The sequence below is a fragment of the Papio anubis genome, chromosome 5 (assembly GCF_008728515.1).
Source record: "Papio anubis isolate 15944 chromosome 5, Panubis1.0, whole genome shotgun sequence".
In the NCBI taxonomy this organism is placed as follows: domain Eukaryota; kingdom Metazoa; phylum Chordata; class Mammalia; order Primates; family Cercopithecidae; genus Papio; species Papio anubis.
The window spans coordinates 103,564,448-103,586,867 of NC_044980.1; the positions used below are offsets into that span (position 1 = coordinate 103,564,448).

Below are 22,420 nucleotides of genomic sequence, written 5' to 3' on the forward strand. Positions count from 1 at the left end.
ATCCAAGTGGAAAGGCATACTTATTAGGTGGTTTTTTGTGTAATACCCTTTTAATTAATTATATAAATGCACTAAGCAATAAATACTTTAAATATGAAAATATTACAAAATTAGTATATCAAAATGTGGGGGTTTAATTGGTAACTATAAAATCTAGGTTAAAAATAAATGGGGATTTATTAACCTTTGTGCATACTTGGCCTTTTATAATAAAATATTGAAAGTACTGATTCACAATTACATAGATTTAACAATTTTTCAGCATTAAATTATAAATTACAAAGAGATACACACACACACATATATGTTGTGACCTTGTAATATATATATAGTACATGTGATTCTCTTAGATGTTTAAAAACCAAAAACATACAATATCTAATATTACATTAATCAAAAGAATAACCAGCACACTTAAACAAAAACTGCTTTTAAAGTTGTTAATAAAATTATTTAAATTATTTTTATCATTATCTATTTTTATTTGCTCATTCTTTCTTTCCAGAATATCTTCCTAAGGCTTTTAGTAGTTTTACTATTATTATGCCTTTTTAGAGTTTCAACAATCTTATTATATTCTATACAAAAATATATGAAATTTTGAGCCACACAAGGTTATAGAATCTGCGGCAGTATAGGAAAGGGTACTTATTGGGAAATATTACCTATTAACCTAGCTGCAAAAAATTTCTAAACAAAGCATAAGAAAACCATACCTAGGGATATCAATAAAAAAGAATCCATTATAATGAAGATTGGTTAGTCTCAGAAGAGCAAGGATGATTTAATACTGTAAAATCTATTTTTACAGACCATAACACTGGTGTATTGATGTACTTAAAGCAAAATAGTATGGAATATTTTGATACATGCCAAAGAATAATTCCATTAAATTCAATTTCCATTCATGATTCTAAAATTTGCAGGCTAAGAATAGTTCTCCTTATTTTAATTAAATATATCTAGGAAAAACTAAAACAAACATGATAATTAATGATAAATCTTTGGAAATTTTATCTTAAAAGCCAGAAACAATACAAAGGTATCTGTATCATTACTACTATTCAAAATGTAATAGGCAGTTGCAGTCAATAATAATATTAAAAAGAAAAAGAATATAAATACGTGAAGAGACACTATATTTATTTTTTAAATATTTACGTAAAAATCTCAGAAGAATCTGTACATACAAAAAATAGATTATATCCAAATAAAAAGAGATTTCTGGATAAACAATTAATACAGAAAAGTTAGTGATACGGGTTTTAGTGCCAGTAAAGATGACTTTTGGCTCCTGTCTCTAAAAGCAACTTTGAAGGACTAAAGAAGGAAACTTGAAATCCAGGATACTATAGATTAAAATAAAAAAAAAAAAAAAAAAAAAACTTGAGCTAAGCCCCTGGAAAATGAAAAGCTATTTTAAACATGTTAGAGAAAGAGGTTAGTCAGTGCAGCTCTGCAAGAATAAATTAGTAAATAGGAGTTCGAGTTATTCTTTATAACTACTGATACGTATGCAACAACAAACAACAAAAATTTAGCAAAGCTATAGAAGCAATATAATTACTATGCTTGACCAAATGGACATATAGAGAATTCTATATTTATTTATTAGAGAATATACATTTTTCCCAAACACACAAGAACAATTTATCTCTCTCTTGATTTTTTCTATGTCCCCCCATTCACAATATAGAACTGGCACAGGACCTGGGCTGAGGTGTATATGTGGTGTGTTTACTCTATCTCTTTTTTCTGTACAGTCAATGCAAGCACACAGTTGGTGGTAAGCACCAGGAGGCCAACAATTTCTAAAACTTGATCACATACTAGCTTAGAAAGTATGTCTTAACAAATTGCAAAATGTTGGTAATCTACACGAATAGATTATATTCCCTGACATCAAAACACAGTTAAGTTAGAAAATTATAACAAAAGGATAAATCAACCCTACATATATTGGGAAAGAAAAAAAAAAACAATTCTAGGTTACCTATGGCTCAAAAAAAGAAATAACAATGAAATTTGAAAAATATTTAGAATTAAATGAGAGTAAAATACTGCATATAAAACCTTATGACGTGCAAGAAATTGGCACTTCAGAGGAAATGTTACATAAACATTCATCTAACATCGAGGGAAACCTAAAAATTAATTACCTAACATTAGAAATGAGAAAAATAACAACAAAATAGACCCCAAAAAAGTAGAAGTAAAGAGAAATTTTAAGAGCAGATATCGGTGATATACAGAACAAAATCTGAGAACAATCAACAAAGCCAATATGATAAAAATAATTAGTTTTCAGAAAAATTCAAATTAAAAGCATAATGAACTTCTATTTCACACTAACTAGAATGTCTAACATTTAAAAAAAATGACAATACCAAATTTTGAGGAATATAGAACAATGAAACTCTAATATGTTGCTGATGGAAGTGAAAATAAGCTATAACAATGTAGGAAATCTATTTGTGCCTTTGTAAGTGAACTGCATACCTACACCCTGACCTAGAAATTTCATTCCCAAAGCAATGAAAACACTGTCATAAAAAGACTTGTACAAGAATGCCTATAGCACTGTTATTCGCAATAGTCCCAAACTACAAACAACTCAACCATCTGTCAGTGGGAAAATGGATGAACAATTTGTGGTACGTTTATATAATAGGCTTATTCTCAGTAACAACAAAGAACAAATTACTGCTACATGCAACGACATGCATAAATATCAAAAATATTACACTGAGTGAAAAAAGCCAAACACAAAAGTGTGCATACTATATTATTTTATCTATGTGAAATTCAGGCACAGACAAAACTACTACATGGTGATGGTCTATGGGAGGTGTAAGGATTGAATGGAAGGTGGCATGATGAATATAGTATATATTAGTGGTGGTAACATGGGTGTACGTATGTATCAAAACTCAATGAAACAGATTAAATTTGTAAAGATGACCACAGTAATATCTCCCATACTATATGTTGTTGTGCAATGTGACCTTTCCACTCCCCCAAACAAGAGATACAGTCTAATCCCAATCCTTGTGAATCTGGGCTTAATTTAGTGACTTAGTTGACTAACAGAATGTAGCAGAAGTGACACTCTAGGACTTTAGAGGCCAAACTACTAAAAAGGCCCTACAATCTGCTCCTGGATCTCTTGGGACATGCAGAATCCAGCCACCATGCTATGAGAAGACAATGTCACATGGAGAGCCATGTTTAGAGGATCAGGTTTATAGTTCTAACCAAGTGCCCAAGTAACAGCAAGCAGAAACTGCCAGGCATGTGAGAGAGCCATTTTGGTTGTCCAACCCAATCAACCCTTCAGATGACTACAGACTCAGTTGACATCAAACCACATCCTGTGAATTGTGACTGAATTGTGTGGACATTTGTACATTTCACTACACGCAAATTTGCCCTCAGTACAAATAAGATTATAAGAGAAAATACTGTATTGGAATTAGTGACATATAACAGAAATAAAAAAGGCTCAAACAGTATAGAAGCATATTTCTCTCTGATGTACAAAAAGAAAAAAGAAAAGAATCTAAAATTTCAAAAACAATGTAGGGTGTATTTGGCAGCTTCACAATCATGAGATCAGCCTCTGTCTAAATCTTCCTTTCATGGTCCTTGTTAGGCCTCCCCTGACTTCAGGTTGTTCACAGGCTCATGTGGCATCAAATCACTGGGGAGCCACTGTTGGTCACTATGTATTATTGATCCTCATCTTCAAAGAAGCACCGTTAATCAAGTCTGCTTTTCATCCCTTGGTCATTCTCTCACGTTCAGGATGCCATTATCTCTATCCTCGATTAATACAATAACTGCTTATCTATCATTCTCCTTCTGACCTTTCTTCCTCCTGAGAAAAGAGAAATAACTCAGAGCAGTCTGACTAGTGCTGCCTCACCCATTATCTTCATGTTCTTGGAATCTGTGGCACAAAAACCAGGTATAGCTAATCAATAGTTTGTTATTTTAATGTAAGTTATTGGTAAACAACTTAGGAACTGCCTCTTCTTTCCTTTAAAAACCCACGTGTAACTGCTGCTACTTGGAGCATATATTCACGGCAACTTGAATTGTCTCTTGGGTTGCAGTCCTCAAATCTGACCCAAATAAACTCTCTATATTAATTTTCTCTCCATTTTTTCCTTTAGGTTGATATTCTAGTTTCATCTTTTACATGATTCAGAAACATAAATCTCCTAATCATTTCACTCTTCTACCAGCCTTTCAGACCCTTTAATTTCAGACCCGGTAATACAACCTTATTGCCAATAAAATAAAATCCAAACTCATAGGGACTATCCAGATTCCTGGAGCATAAGGTTTGAATATATGCTTTATATTTATATCTATTGTTTTGGGGAAAAAACGTAGTTTTGGTTTCTATTATAAAGTTAAATTTTCTCTTTCTCTGTCTCTGTCTCTCTCTCTCTCTCTCTCTCTCTCTCTGTCTTTCCTTCTCTCTATATATATGTGTGTGTATACACACACACACACATTCACATATATATATATATATATATATATACACACACACACATATATATTATAAATCCTAATGGCAAACCTTTGGTGCAAAATATGTTGGAAAATGGATTATCTTATTCATTTTGGGGTCCCACACACTTACATTAGAAAACACCATTTGGAAACTTACAGAGTAGTGTGAAGGGAAAAGTGAGGCAATGTAACAAAATGTCCCTTTTGGAAATAGTTAAAAAAATAAAAATGATTGGTTTGTAAAAGTGAAGTAGAGACACATAGGTGATGGGATATCATTGATGTCTCTTAAGTATGAAGGCTTTGCATATTTTGTTTAGTAACTCCTCTGTCTTCATGGTTTGTACTTCTCTACTCTGAGGGTGTGCGTGTGTGTGTGTGTATTTGTGTGTAATTTTTAATAGTTTTGTTTTGACAATTAAGTTATTAATTTATTCACAAAAGTGTTCTGGCAGAAGATAAATGTAGAATTTCATTTATATATGGAAAACCATATAGATACATAGAGACATACGTAGTTGGATAGAAGAAGGTTTTCTTCCATTCATGCCTGAACTTCAAGGCAGAAAACTGAAGCTGCCTTATGCTATGACTTAAAAAGACAAAAGTAAAAAGCTAAGCTTGTGGAAGAGATGACAGTAAGTGTCACATAGGGAGAAACAAATTTCTTGGGATTGTAGAGAGAGAGAGATGTCTCCTGAGACTGGAATGTAACAGAAGTCATTCAGATACATGTCCTCTGTTGGAGTGGCACTCCCAGGAGGTGACAGTAACTCAAAAGAAATGGCTGGGCCTTGTGCCTTAGGAGACTAGACCCCACAGCCTAGAAGAGGCATAAAAATCTTTCCTGGGTCTAACTGTGGCCCATAAGAGGTATGTCAAACCAGAGGAGGCCATATAGATGGGACAATTGACCCAATACCCTGAGGTACCTCTCCAATGCTTTGTTGATGTATGAGCACTGTGAAAGGAAATTAAATTTTGGGACCCCAAACTCATCTAGCCAAAAGGAAAAGTCACGCTGGGAACTGGGTCACGCAAACCTGCCTCCACCTTTTGGTTGCTAAATAAGATGGCCCGCTACAAGATGAAAAGCTAGTTGCCTCCTCCATGTTTTGCCCACAAGGAAATTCCTGGTGAGCTGTTAAAACTTCACCATGGCAATGCAAATTGATAGCTTTATACAAATGCAGTCACCCCAGTTTTCCAGACACAAATGCATACCCGGTTGTTCCCCTACCCCATCTGTCTGTGTTATCTTATGTAAAATGAAGATTACCCCCATTTTTCCTTTGACCCTTTTGTTTATGTGAAAACTGCATGCTTCTCAATATACCACCCTTTCCCTTCTAAATTTGGACCCTTCAAAATCATTTTCAGAGAAAGGCATAGACCCGTCTCCCAGGTGCGTCCTTAACTTTGGCAAATAAATCTCCAAAAATGATTGAGACTCGTCTTCCATAGACAGTACCCAGGACCTTTTTAAACCCTGGGGCAAGGGCAGGTCTAATAACAATTGAGAGCAAATATTCAAGCAGTCAAGCAGAACAGAGTCTTGGAGTAGCAATTTACAGAAAGTACAGGAATACTATTTATCGCATATGTATGTTAATCAACTGATTCATAACTACTATGTAAATTTTAACTTCATCATAATATATTTAAAAATTTGCCTTTTTTTCAGAAATAGTAAGTATAAATATAATCTGTAATTAATACAAAACAGTAATATTCAAAATACTGAAAACTGAAGCATTTAAAGTGTTTACAGGTGCTTTAGAAACCCTTGGACAAGATAGGAAGAATAAATACCATGAAAATGGCCATACTGCTCAAAGTAATTAATAGATTTAATGCTATCCCCATCAAGCTACCATTGACTTTCTTCACAGAATTAGAAAAAGTTACTTTAAATTTCATATGGAACCAAAAAAAGAGCCCATATAGCCAAGACAATCCTAAGCAAAAGAACAAAGCTGGAGGCATCAAACTACCTAACTTCAAACTATACTACAAGGCTACAGTAACCAAAACAGCATGGTACTGGTACCAAAACAGATATATAGACCAATGGAACAGAACAGAGGCCTCAGAAATAAGGCCACACATCTATAACCATTTGGTCTTTGACAAATCTGACAAAAAAAAAGAAATGGGGAAAGGATTCCCTATTTAATAAATGGTGTTAGGAAAGCTGTCTAGCCATATGCAGAAAGCTGAAACTGGACCCCTTCCTTACACCGTATACAAAAATTAACTCAAGATGGTTTAAAGACTTAAATGTAAAACCTAAAACCATAAAAACCTTAGAAGAAAACCCAGGCGATACCATTCAGGACATAGGGGAAAGACTTCATGACTAAAACACCAAAAGCAATGGCAACAAAAGCCAAAATTGACAAACGGGATCTAATTAAACTAAAGAGCTTCTACACAGCAAAAGAAAGTATCATCAGAGTGAACAGGCAACCTACATAATGGGAGAAACTTTTTGAAATCTGTCCATCTGACAAAGGGCTAATATCCCGAATCTACAAGGAATTTGAACAAATTTACAAGAAACAAACAACCCCTTCAAAAAGTAGGTGAACAGACAGTTCTTAAAAGAAGACATTTATGTGGTCAACAAACATGAAAAGAGGCCATCATCACTGGTCATTAGAGAAATGCAAATCAAAACCACAATGAGATACCATCTGACACCTGTTAGAATGGTGATTAAAAAGTCAGGAAACAACAGATGCTGGAGAGGATGTGGAGAAATAGGAATGCTTTTATACTGTTGGTGGAAGTGTAAATTAGTTCAACCACTGTGGAAGACAGTGTGGTGATTCCTCAAGGATCTAGAACCAGAAATACCATTTGACCCAGCAATATCATTACTGGGTATATACTCAGAGGATTATAAATCATCCTACTATAAATGCACATGCACACATATGTTTATTGCAGCACTATTCACAATAGCAAAGACTTGGAACCAACCCAAATACTCATCAATGATAGACTGGATAAAGAAAATGTAGCACACCATGAAATACTATGCAGCCATTAAAAAGGATGAATTCATGTCCTTTGAAGGGACATGGATGAAGCTGGAAACCATCATTCTCAGCAAACTAACATAGGAACAGAAAACCAAACACCACATGTTCTCACTCATAAGTGGGAGTTGAACAATGAGAACACGTGGACACAGGGAGTGGAACATCAAACACTAGGGCCTGTTAGGGGCGTGGGGCTAGGGGAGGGATAGCATTAGGAGAAATGCCTAATGTAGATGACGGGCTGATGGTGCAGCAAACCACCATGGCACATGCATACCTATGTAACAAACCTACATGTTCTGCACATATATCCCAGAACTTAAAAGTATAAGAAAAGAAAGAAAGAAGAAAGAAGGAGGGAGGGAGGGAGGGAGGGAAGAGAGAAAGAAAGAGAGAAAGAAAGAGAAAGCAAGCTTTGGACAATGAAGAAAATGAACTAAAAAGCATCATTAAAGTTTAAATAGGAACTATTTTCATTCCTCTCCAATCAATCACTTATTTACTTACTTATTTGGGAAATTCACAATAAGCTGATACCGAAATTATAAAACTCTGTTCTGGCATAGTTAGTTAAGTATTTCAAACCTCCTTTATTCACCATAGGAAGCCGTTTGTTTGTCTTTGATGCAAACAACTAATGTGATGAATGGTTTAGGAAGGAGCTACAAAAGAGATGTAATTGTTCATGAATTCTTATATTGGATTTATGTTGTGTGCCAGTACTTTTTATTTATTTGCAACTATCAGAAAAAGAAAATTTGAAATAAAATTCTAAAAGTGGGCCAAGTAGCTTCAGGTTGGCCATATGCATAATAAAAACTAGGCCTATATACTAAAGCTGAACTCTCCTCTGCAGGGCTGGATTCTGTCAAACATTTCATCGACGTTTACTGATTACAACTTTGTCTATCAGATAAAACACAAAGGAAAGATATAATAAGTCATCACTTTCCAGACTGTAAGAAACCAACATGCTCATTAACATTTTACTGTACATACAGTAACCACATTTGCTTTATCTTATATATAATGTAAATGAGCATCAATCAAAATTATAAGAATGTCACTTTCACTTCAGTGCTCCCCTTCTTCCATTTCCTACGTAACAGAATGTATAAATACAGTGTTTTGTGTAGCCCACTTGGGAACACATTCTCAGTTTTTTTGTTTGTTTTTGTTGGTTTTTTGTTTTATTTTTTGTTTGCTTTTTTGAGATGGAGTCTTGCTCTGTCACCCAGGCTGGAGTGCCCTCACTGCAAGCTCCGCCTCCTGGGTTCAAGCAATTCTTCTGCCTCAGCCTCGGGAGTAGCTGGAACTACAGGAGGCCACCACCACGCCCGGCTAATTTTTTTGTATTTTTGGTAGAGATGGGGTTTCACCCTGTTAGCCAGGATGGTCTTGATCTCCTGACCTCGTGATCTGCACACCTCGGCCTCCCAAAGTGCTGGGATTACAGTAATGAGCCACTGCACCCGGCCACATTCTCAGTTTTCACTGACTGAGTCTGTGTTTCCCAGGCTATTAGTCCTCAAACTTGGATCAGAATAAAATTAACTTAAAATTTCTTTAAGGTATAATGCCTTTTACTTAACCTTTAGGTTGACAGATGGCATAGTCAGCAGAATTCCAGCCAGATTCAGGGACACACAAGACTCATTTAAGGAGTGAGTTCTGTATTGGTACCAAGTCAGTGCTTGGTACCAACACAAAAGCATTGGGTTTGAACCAACTATAGGGGAACCACTGGGTTTACATGGTGGGTTACCTGGAATCCAGACCTCCTTCTCTTTTGCTAAAGGTCTAAATCAGCTTTATTTAGGACCTCTAAGAGGAGTAGTATATCATGTGTTTTCAGATCTCTAAGAGGAGTAGTATATGTGTTTGCTAAGTTCTCCCTAGGGTTATCCCTTTGTTCTAAATTGCCAGGAAGAAAGGAAAGAAAAGTAAGGTCAACCAAGCATTGCTGCAGTTAAAACGGTGGTTTCTTCGATCAGCTAAATGTTTCTCTTTTCAAACCTCTTTTGTCTGTACCAATCTTTTATATTCCTTCTGAGAGCAACTGCGATAAAATTGCTCCAAAGTTATGAGACATTTGCTCCCTCCAGCCCAAATCTCAGATATTCTTAGGTAACTAAGAATCTCTTAGAGGCGTCGGAAGGGGATCTCTCCTGGTGGGCAGTCCCATAGGGTTCCCTCAGAAGGACAAACAAAACAAAAACAAACAAAAAAACAGGTAAAATACTTAAGGTCCTCTGGAAAATGCTCACAAAATGGGTGGTCACCTAGCATTTGGAGTAATGCACTGCGTCCCGTGAAGCTGAGCTTTCTTGAGACACATGAGGTAACCTACTTGGGGTTGAGAGCCAGAGGAGTGTACCTCTTAGCAATACACCTTTGACCCTAAACACATCCTTGGTTTGGTGTAGACGGACGGAAGAGGGGAAAACATAAGAAATAAGACATCTAACTGAAAGTATAGGGAAAACCACCTCCTAAGACACCAGCTGGATTTATGACTAAAAATTTTAATGTTTCATCTTGTAAATTTCTGACTCATTAGACCAACATCATCAAAAAGGAAATTAGTTTAATTTGGCCAAAATGGGGCTCATTTGAGATCCCAAAACTGGTTTACTTATGGGCACAATTGCAAAGAGCTGGCTCAAGAATTAAGCAGAAAGAATGGGATAGAATTTCAAATTGCATTCAGAAACTTTACAAAGGGGAATGATAAAATTGCTTCTATACATGAAGTGAACCACAATATCTTGGAAATCATTTCTCGACTGAAAAAATTATTCAAAGTTTCCACTGCTTCGCCTTCTCTCGCTACCACTGCTTCCCCTCTGCTTCTTGAACCTTCTGCTCAGTTGCTTTCAGACCTGCCTTGTCCAGATTTTCTTCACTCCCTCCTCCACCACCCTCTGAGGTTTTAGCAGCACTCTTTAGGGAGAAAATTAATCCAAGTTGGGAACCTTCAATAACCTATATCTCCAGGACTAAGGCATAATTCAGAGATAGTGCTAAGGAGTTTCCTGATCCTACCCAAGATCCTATAGGTGTCACTAAGAAATTCAATCTAACCGCCAGAACTTATGAACCTGACTATTGAGATTTATAACAATTAAATTCATATGCTGGTATCTGAAAGAAAAAGTTGAAGAAAGGCTATCAAAGGTTGACTGGAAAAATCCACTAAGCAACTTTTATAAGCAGACAGCTGAAGACAGGGAGAAGGCCCAAGAACTAGTAAATTGTTTCGCACAAGTAATTCTTCAGATATTTTCTAAGATTGCTTGCTGATCGGTCTAAAGTCCAGCAGTGTAAACAGGACCGCATGAAACTATGCTAGACTATTTTGAAAGATTTGAAAAGGTTTTCAACAATATTTGGGAATGAATGAAGACAGTCTAAGGAATTGTCAGAATGATTCTTCATTAAATTCAACCTTTCTTAACATATTGGATCAGCAATTGGCCAATGTGGTCAAATTGTACCAAATAATTTGGGATTGTGTACACACTTTGGAATTAGGGAAACTAACTGATAAACTGACCAAAGTTATACAGCAAAAGAAGGATAACAGGGTCACTAAAATCATGAATTTACAACTCCAGCAACTCACTGGTCAGATATCCAGATCAAAACAGAGGACTCCCTTTCCAAAGGGAACCTCAGAAACATCTAAATGTGTCTGTTATTATTGCAAGGAACCAGGACATCTAAAGAAAGATTGCAAAAAGCTGAAATGGGCATAGAAATAAAAAAGAATAAATATAAAAGAAAGAAGAGGTATGGGAGCCTCTGAGGAAATAAAGAGGGCTTTTCCCTTGATTTTAAGTAATAATCTGGAGGAAGTGAAGATATCTCTCTCTCTTTCTCTGTCTCTCTCTCTATATATATATACACACACACATACACACACACACACACACACACACACACACATATACACACACACACACACACATATATATATATATATATATATATATTTCTATTCTCAACCCTACCTTTCTAAAGAGCCTTATTCCTCGGAGTAATCAAACTATTCACATGTTGGGGGTGTCTAATCAACCAATGACAGTATATAAATCAAAACTTTTGCCTTTACAATTAGGAAATTTAGATGAATGCCATTCTTTCCTTTTGGTGCCTTCCACACCAAAACATTTTATAGGAAGAGATTTTCTGGAACTTTATAAATCATATTTTCTTCTCAAAAAGAAGGAAAATGATTTTGGAAATGACTGAAAAATAATTGACTAAAAATGACAGATCAGAAAGTTTGAATCAGATTAAAATTAAAATTCAACCACCAAGTATTAAAACAGAAAAAGAACTTGATGATTTATTAACACATATTCCTAACTATGGTTCCAATCATCTACTGATATAGAAGGAATTTTAGTGGCCAATACAAGTACAGGTGGATCCAAATAAGCCACTTTTGAATATTAAACAGTATCCATCAAAACAGGAAGCTGTAATAGGAATAAAACCAATAATCAAAGATTTCATTGATAAAGGATTATCTCTTACTTCAGTCTTTGTAATAACCCCATGCTCCCAGTAAGAAAATATTATATGAAAAGATAGAGATTTGTACAAGATTTGAGCATTTTAACAATATTATGATTTCCCATCATCCAGCAGTTCCAAGCTCTCACACTCTTTTGTCCAATATACTTGTAAGCAGTTAATATTTCACTGTAATTAATTACATAAGTGTTTCTTTAGCATACCAATAGACCCTGTCAGTAAATATTTGTTTGCCTTTACCTGAGATGGCTTTCAATATACCTAGAATGTTATGCCCCAAGTTATACCAAAAGTCCAATTTATCTTTTGTAAATATTAACAACTGACAAGGCTGAGTTAAATTCTGAAGGAAATTCCATACTACTTAAGTATATGGATGATCTCTTGTAATGATTCACAAATCTGCAATATTGTAGAACCTATTCCCTGTACTTGCTGGAACAATTAGTGAAGAGAAATCATGAGGCATCCAAAGGAAAACTCAAATTTTGCTTAACAGAAGTAAAATATTTGGAACATTTAATTTCTAAGGGGGGGACTACACATAGATCCAAATTGAGTAACTAGAATTCTTGTATACCCCACTCCAAAAACTAGACAGCTAAGGGGGTTTTAAGTCTAGCTGGCTACCCTAGCTGGTTCTCCAATTTTACTCTCATGGTACAGCAGTTATATACATTGTTGAAAGAAGATCAACTTAAGCCCATGTACTGGACATCAGAAGAACAAAGAGCTATTCAAGAAATAAAAGAAAATCTTACAAGAGCCCCTGTTTTGGGCCATATTTGGGCTGCTGCTTTTCCTTTTTTTCATGAGAGCCATGGCAGGATGCTGAGTGTTCTAACCCAAAAACATGGAGGACAGCACAGTCCTACCTTCTTATAATAATCTATTGGCTATGATAGTCAGCAGTTAGACCCTGTAGCATACCCCCTTGTCTGAGGGCCACTTCAGCCATTGTCGTGCTCCTTAAGGCTACTCAGGAAATTGTAATGGAGGCTCTGTTGACTTTATATGTATCTCATTCTGTAGAAGCTCTCTGGAATTCACATATTATACTCAGCATTTTTCTGTTAGCAGATTGGATTCTTAAGAAGTGTTCTTACTCTCTGATCCATGTTACTATCTCTCCCTGTAACACTCTTCATTGCTGCTGTTTTTGCTGCCTGAAACAGTTGATGAGATAACTCATTACTGTATTTTTCTCACAGAACACTTGATGTCCAGACAGGATTTACAGGAGACACTCCTGGAAAATGCTGATGTTATCTAATTCGTTGATGGATCATATCTAAGGGATAGATTTGGGAAATAATGGGCAGGCTATGCAATTGTGTCCCTTGCAGACATCATAGAGAGCAATCCCTTACTTAAAGAAAAATCAGCATAGTTAGCTGAGTTAACAGCACTCATCAGAGCTTGTCATTCGGCCAAAAAAGAAATGGCTAATATTTACACGGACAGACATTATGCTTTTGGTGTAGCTCATGACCTTGGAATGTTATGAAAGCTAAAAGAATATTTAACCTCCTCTGGACAACCTATCAAACACAGCTGTCAAGTTTCTGACCTCTTAGAAGCCATCCAATTACCAAAAAAATAAGTGGCTATTACAGTTCCTGGACACTCCAAACTTGACTCTCCGGAGGGTAAAGGAAATCATTTTGCTGATGCAGCAGCCAAAAAGGCTACTTTAACACAAATAGCAGATGAAACTACAAAGGTAGCTATGTTTAAAAGAAACTATATCAAAAAGGTACTCCGTGAAGCTCAAGAAAAAGCTTCAGAGAGAAAAAGGCAGATATGGCTAATCAAGGAGGAGTGCTACCCCCTGACAAAAGTCCCCCACCCTCGCTTGTAATTTATGGTATGGACCCAATGACAGACCTATTTTGCTGATGGGATTTCAGTTTGCTATGCTACAACATATTTATAAGCTTACTCACTGGGGACCTACGAAAATGATTGCCTGGGGAAACCAATACTATGGGAAACCCTTACTAGCATAGCTCATAAGGTTTATGCAAAATGTTCGATTTGTTCAAAGCATAATCCAGGGAAGCCTCTTCACAGATCTCAAGGGCATTTCTCTTTGCCCATCAGAGCTTTTGAAATTTGGCAAACGGATCTTATCCAACTACCTCCAGACCAAGGTTATAAATACGTACTAGTTAAGATGTACATGTTTTCTCAATATGCTGAAGCATTTTCTTGTAGAACAGTCACTGCACAAGCAGTAGGAAAATATTTATTTTGGAACAGATAACTCCCTCTTGGGGAATTCCTTCCAAATTACATAGTAATAGGAAACTCATTTTGTGGGAGAGATAGTTCTCTCAGTTTGTAAAATCAGGCCCATTTTCCAATATTTTTATTGTGTAAACCATTCACAGTCCTCTGCATTGGTGGAATGAACAAACAGAATAATAAAAACTCAACTGGCAAAATTAATGAAGCCTTTTTAAATTACTTGGCCCAAGTCTCTTCCATTGGTTTTGGTTAACCTAAGAGGAACTCCTTTTGGAAAACATCAGTTATCCACCTGCGAGATAACTACAGGTTAATCTGGATGAGACTGGATGGAGAATTTCTCCACCCTCATTCAATAAAGAAACCAACCTTATTGAAAGGGGATATGCTCCATTTCTGTCAAGGCTTAACCAAACTTCTCTCCCAAAAAGCTAAATTGATAAAACTCTGTTTACAGTGCACTACTGCTGGGGGTGAAGGTCTTAAGTATCATGATCACTAGACATAGGACTATGTTTATTGGGAGAGACATCAACTAAAGGGTTCACCTGAACTTTGTTGGAAAGAACCTTATCAAGTATTATTGACATACCATCCCTGTGAAGCTATAATCACTGTGCAACTAAACTTGATGCAGTCGACTCCTGGTGTTACATTTCTCATTTACAGAAAACTCCAACACCTGAATGAACTTCTGAGTCTACCAGAGATCTCCGATTGAAGATCTCTAAGATTCCTGAGCCCTTCAAGGATGGAAAGTAGATGACATCTGAGTAAACAGCATTTTCCAAAATACTGGATCAGGTCTGTACTCATGTTAATTTTTTCTACATATATCTTTTGTTTTTGTATTTTCATTATTATGACTGAATGTCTGGTAATTCCCCCTCCTTTGCTTGATTCCCATTCCTCTTACTAGGAAACCACTAATCTAATAAATATGGAAGCAGGGCAAACCTTTATTTTTCAATATCAAGTGGACATTGAAACCCTGATGTCAAGTTTTTGTAATCAGCCCAATGCTCCTAGAGCATCTTCTTTTTAGGAATAAGATACTCTCAGGGCCCCCATTTAAGGAAACACATCCAGGAATTTCCTCCCAATTCCATGCCTGATTGGGTAGTTTTTAATACTTTGCAAATACATCACTGTATTGCTATGAATATAGTTAATCAGTTAGTATCCAAAAGCCCTGATAAAATGGAAGACAGTTTCAGCTAGTGTGCCTTATAGTGTTTCTTGTTCTAGGGGTCAGGGGCCTTATTTTTGTGAGTGGAGGTCTATGAAACATTCTAATGAAACTGGGATTCATACAATGGGTATGAACAAGGATATCATTGAAGGATAATTTGAGGATCCAACCAGAGAGAACATGGAAAGCCTTTGGCATATCCAGACTAAACTACATCTACAGGTAACTACTATCGATCTCACCTTAACTTGGAACATCCAACATTTTTGTGTTGTCAACCTGTACCCAAACTGCACTTCTGCTATAAATGCCCAATGGCAACAACATGTTTGCTCTCTTATCAAACATGTCTTATCAACAACCCAAACATGTTTGATAACACAGCACTGGCCAACTAAGGGGAAAACAGCATTCGGTGCTATAGGGGCAGGACTTAGGATATTAGGACAAGTTGAGAATGTATTTAATAAAGAAATATATTGACAAGAAGAGTCAATACTTACCAATCTAAATAGATTAGAAGGAATACTCTTTCAGAAGGAATATAAGGGTTGGGAAGCTGTATGGAAACATAATGATGCTATTGCTAAGTCAGTAAATCAAACTGCTCAAGTAATGAGGAACTATGCCAAAACTCAGCAATGGAAAAAAGCACGTGTTCAAACTCAACAAGGTTTACTGACCATGTTGTCTGCTTCCAATTCAAATGGAAGCAGAGTGCCTCTAAAACATGACCAACCATTTTGGATGCAGAAGCACAAGGTATACATTTATGGAAAAAATATAGACCTTCTTTTTCCTGAAAAATTACTACGGGGGTTAAGCACCCTGCATATACAGTGTGTGTGTGTATATATATATATATATATGTGTGTGTGTGTGTGTGTGTGTGTGTGTGTGTGTGTGTAATACTTCAATTTCAGTTCTAGATAGTAAAGACATTCAGGAAGAATGATACTGTCCCAAAAAGGTTTGGAATCCTGAAATCATGGACCCGAATTTCAATCCCCCTCCAAAATAATATATGCTATATAGGAAAAGGGTGCTTCTGTTGGGAAGGGAAAAAGAATGAGACTATAACTGTTTCAGAGTTTGCTTACAATCAGATAATATTTGATTTAAATTAAACTGCTACTTGGTGTAATACTGGCTTCATAGGGAAGTTACGTCTAGGAAAAAATAACACTTATAATAATGAGGACATTGATAATCAAGTATTTTGGGAATTTGAACTCCATCCTTCTCAAGCTGTACTACCAGCAGCAAAAGATTGTCCGAACCAGCAATGAGATATTATAAATGATCAGTTAATTACAGTTCTAAATGAAATCAAAGATATTTTGAGGTACAAATACAAACAAAAAGGAAAAATTTATCTGATTATTCACAGACTACCAAAATGTACGTTCAGGTGATATATGTTCCAACTATCAAAATGTATGTTCTTTTCTATAATATGTTGTTTCTTTCCTATTGTCTTTACCACAGTGGACCTCTCAGTTACTCACTACATTATTGATTATTTTTTTAATGTTTCTATGTTACAAATGTTATAAATGCTGCAAAGGTTACAAATGTTACAAAAGGAGTACAACTCTAACCAAAATTATAGTTCATCAATTTGAACCAGAGGACACAGAAAGTGCATAAAGGATCTTCCGATGCCCATTTTGTCTCTTTCCTCTATTTCTGACTGACTGAGGAAGGGCTTTTCATTTTTATTTTTAATCTCAAATTCTTAAGAATTATTAAAAGTACATCACATTGAATATTCTTCCACCCAACTCCTCAAGGCATCTCAGCAATACTGCAGACAATGCAACACATCATCACATCTCAAGAGCTCCTAAAGAAATAATCCCGATGCAGTGATCATCTCATTTATCTGTGAAATGAAAAGACATCAGCATAGGATAAGAGCCTTTTCACATAATGAAAAGAAATACAGTAGCTTTTGCATCCTCATTGACATAGCAAATGATAGTGTTTCACATAGGAATTAAAAAGAGAACAAGGGCATTTCAGAATTCCAATTTGATCACCTAAATGCTATGATTCTAAAAATATGAGACCTGTCCTCTTCAAATCTCTAAATTATTTTATATAGTCTTCTAAGTCCTCCTTTGGATGATATCAACCAAAAGGGAGAAATTGTCAGAAAAAGGAACATCCAAATAAAATTACAAAAGTAGAAGCAAGATGGCAGAATAGAAGTCTATACCTTTTGGCACCTCCTCCCTTGCAGGAACACCAAATTTTAACATGTGCACACAGAAATGTACTATCACAAGAACCAAAAATCAGGTTAGCAATTACAGTACCTGGTTTTAACTTCATATTACTGAAAGAGGCATTGAAGAGGGTCAGAGAGACAGTCATGAATCATCGACCCCATTCCCCAGCTGATGGCACCATGGCACAGAGAAAGAATGTGTGTGATTGGAGGAGGGAGAGTGCAGTGACTACAGGACTTAATGTTGAACTCAATGCTGCCCTATCACAGCAGAGAATAAAGCTCTGCTGGGCTCAGCCAGTGCCTGTGCATGAAAGTAGCAGTTGGACCAGACTTAACTATAAGGGAATCACCCATCCTAGCAGTTGAAATTTGAGTTTCTTGGCAAGCCTTGGCACCACAGGCCAAAGTGCTCTGCAGCCTAGATAAACTTGAAAGGTAGTCGTGTAGTCGTGGACACAAACACTGCAATTCCTAGGCAACAACTAGTATTAGATTGGGCTCAGAACCAGTGGACTAGAATGGCACCAGCTTAGAGAGACACCAGCCAGGGCAGCTAAAAGGAATGTTTGCTTCACTCCTCTTCCAACCCCAGGCAGTGCCGCTTCCAGCAATGAAAGAGACTCTTTCCTTCTGCTTAAGAACAGGAGAGTGAAGAGTAAAGGGGACTTTGTCTTACATCTTGGATACCAGCTCAGCCACAATAGGATAGGCACCACGCAGAGTCATGAGGCCCCTGTTCCAGACTCCAGCTTATGAAGACATTTTTAGACACCTGGGTCAAAAGGAAACCTGCTGCCTTGAATGGAAGAACTCAGTCCTGGCAAGATTCATCACCTGCTAACTAAAGAGCCCTTAGGTTCTAAATAACCAACAGAAATATCCAGGTATTACGCCATGAGCCTTGGGTGAGACTCTAAGACATGCTGACTCCAGGTGAGACCCAGTACACTTGCAGTTCTGGTGCCTATAGTAAAAGACTCCTTCTGTCTGCAAAAAAGCAATGGGGCAAGTAAAGGTGACATTGTCTTGCACTTTAGGTACCAGCTTGGCCAAAGAAGGGATAGAGCAATAAGCAGGCTCTTGGGAATCATGAATAGTATATATCTGATGAAAATATCCTTCAAGTATGAAGAAGAAATAAAGACTTTCCAAGGCAAACAAAGTTGAGGGATTTCACCAACACCAGTCATCTGCCACAAGAAATGCTAAAGGGACTTCTTCACAGAAAGAAAAGGACATTAATGAGAAATAAGAAATCATGTGAAGGCACAAAATTCACTGGGAATAGTAGGCATGCAGAAAAATTCAGAATATTATAGCACTGTAATTGTGGTATGTAAACTACTCCGAAGTAGAAAAACTAAAGGATGAACCAATCAAAAATAATAACTATAAAACTTTTTGAGACATAGTAGTATAATAAAACATAAAGAGAAACAACAAAAAGTTATAAAGCAGGTGGATGAAGTTAAACAGTAGAGTTTTTATTAGTTTTCTTTTTGTATGTTTATTGCTTTATGCAATCAGCACTAAGTTGTCATGAGTTTAAAATAATGGGTTATAAGACAGTATTTGGAAGCCTAATGGTAAGGCAAACTGAAAAATATACAACAGATTCACAAAAAATAAAAAGCAAGAAATTAAGTCATACCACCAGAGAAAATCAACTTCACTAAGAAAAAAAAGACAAGAAGAAAGGAAAGAGGGACAAGAAGACCACAAAACAAATAACAGAATGGCAGGAGTAACTCCCTACTTCTCAATAATAACTTTGAATGTAAATGGGGTGAACTCTTCAATAAAAAAAAATATAGTGGCTGAATGGATGAAAAAACAAGACCTAATGATTCCTCCTTTACAAGAAACATACTTCACCTGTAAAGACACAAATAGACTCAAAATAAAGAGATGGAAAAAGATATTCCATGTGAATGAAAACCAAAACACAGAAGGAGTTTAATACTTGTTTAAACAAAATATATTTCAAGACAAAAACTGTAAGAAGAGATAAACAAGGTCATTATTTAATGATAAAATAGTCAATCCAGCAAGATGATATAAAAATTAGAAATATATATGCACCCAAAACTGGAGCACACATATATATAAAGCAAGTGTTATTAGAGCTAAAGAGAGAAATAGATCTCAATGAATGAATAGCTGGAGACTTCAATACCCCACTTTCAGCATTAGACAGATCTCCCAAACAGAAAATTGACAAAGAAACATCAAATGTAATTGGCACTATAGGACAAATGGACCTAATAAATATTTACAGAACATTTCATCCAACAGCTGCAGAATACACATTCTTCTCTTCAGCATATGGATCATTCTCTAGAATAGACCATATGTTAGGTCACAGAACTGGTTTCAAAAAATTTTTTTAAATGAAATTGTAATCAGGCATCTTCTCTGAACACAATGGAATCCAACTAGAAATCAATAACAAGAGGAATTTTGGAAACTATACAAACACATGAAAATTAAATGATGTGTGCCTGAATAACAAGTGGGTTAATGAAGAAATTAAGATGGAAATTTTAAAATTTCTTGAAACAAATGTTAATGGAAACACAACATACCAAAATCTATGGAATATAATGAGAGCAGTACTAAGAGGGGAATTTATTGCTATAAATGTCTACATCAAAAAAGAAGAAAAACTTCAAATAAGTAACCTAATGATGCATCTTAAAGAACTAGAAAAGCAAGAGCCAATCAAACCCAAAATTAGTAGAAGAAAAGAAATGACATGCTGACTGCAGGTGAGACCCAGTCTAATCTGAAGATTAGAGCAAAAATAAATGACTTTGAAATGAAGAAAAACATTTTTAAAAAAATCAATTACCATAAAAGCCAGTTTTTTTAAAGATAAAATTGGCAAACCTTTAATTAGACAAATGAAGGAAAAAAAGGTAGACGACTCAAATAAAATCAGAGATGAAAAAAGAGAAATTGCAACAGATACCACAAGAAATTCAAAGGATCATTAATGGCTACTATGAGCAACTCTATGCCAAAAAATTGGAAAATCTAGAGGAAATAAATTGCTAAACACATACAACCCACCAAGATTGAACCATGAAGAAATCCACAATCTGAAGAGACCAATAATGAGCAATAATATCAAATCCATAACAAAATGTCTTAAAGTGCAGGATTCAATGTTTTCACTGCTGAATTCTATCAAACATTTAAAGAAGAATACCACTGTACTCAAACTATTCCAAAAAGTATAGGAGGAAGGAATATCTCTAAACTCATTCTTTGAGGCCAGTATTACTCTCATAGCAAAACCAGACAAAGACATATTTAAAAATAAAAAAAACTACAAGCCAATATTTCTGATGAATATCGATGCAAAAATCCTCAACAATATACTAGCAAATCAACATCAATGATACATTAGAAAGACTATTCATCAAGACTAAGAGAAATTTATCCCAGGGATGCAAGGATGCTTCCATGTACGCAAATCAACCAATGTGACACACTGTATCAACAGAATAAAGGACAAAAATGATACAATTATTTCAATTGGTGAGATGATTGATAAAAATCAACATCTCTTCATGATAAAAATTCTTGAAAAAACTGGGTATAGAAGAAACATATCTCAACATAATAAAAGCCATATATATCAGACTTGCAGCTAGTATCACACTGAATGGGGAAAAATGGAAAGAGCCTTTCCTCTAAAATCTGGGAAATGACAAGGATGCCCACTTTCACCATTGCTATTCAACATAGTACTGGAAGTCTTAGCTAGAGCAATCAGACAAGAGAAAGAAACAAAGGGCATCCACACTGGAAAGAAAGAAATCAAATTATCCTTGTTTGCAAATGATATGACCTTGTATTTGGGACACTCTAAAGACTTCACCAAAAAACTATTAGAACTGATGAACAAATTCAGTAAAGCTGCAGAATACAAATCAATACACAAAAATCAGTAGCATTTCTATATGCCAAAAGTGAAGAATATGAAAAAGAAATCAAGAAAGCAATTCCATTTACAAGAGGTACAAATAAAATTAAATACCTAGGTATTAACCAAAGAAATGAAAGATCTCTATAATGAAAATTATAAAACATTGGTGAAAGAAATTGAAGAGGACACACACAAAAATTGAAATATATTTCACGTTCATGGATTGGAAGAATCAATATTCTTAAAATGTCCACAGTACCCAAGATAATCTACAGATTCAATGCAATCCCTATCAAAATACCAATGAAATTCTTCAGAGTAATAGAAAATAAACTATCCTAAAATTTATATGAAACCACAAAAGACTCAGAATAGCCAAAGCTATTATGAGAAAAAAAGAACAAAACTGGAGGAATCACATTAACTGACTTCAAATTACGCTACAGAGCTTCAAATATACTTCAAATTATACTACAGGGACCAAAACAGCATGGTATTAGCATAAAAACAGATACATAGACCAATGGAGCAGAAGAGAGAACCCAGAAACAAATCCACACACCTGCAATGAACTCATTTTTGACAAAAGTGCCAAGAATATACACCGGGTAAAAGACAGTCTCTTCAATAAGTAGTGCTGGGAAAACTGGATATCCATAAGCAAAAGAATGAAACAAGACCCCTATCTCTTGAAA

General features: G+C 35.7%; 1 protein-coding gene and 1 non-coding gene across 7 annotated transcripts in view; both read right to left on the bottom strand.

Moving 5' to 3' along the window:
* TMEM232 (transmembrane protein 232) overlaps positions 1 to 22,420 on the bottom strand; it is a 311,652-nt gene that overhangs the window by 273,521 nt on the left and 15,711 nt on the right. The gene's annotated exons all lie outside the window — the stretch shown is intronic.
* Positions 1,672 to 1,803, bottom strand: LOC116275146. The gene has a single exon (XR_004184105.1). It is a non-coding gene; the product is annotated as a small nucleolar RNA SNORA51 (small nucleolar RNA).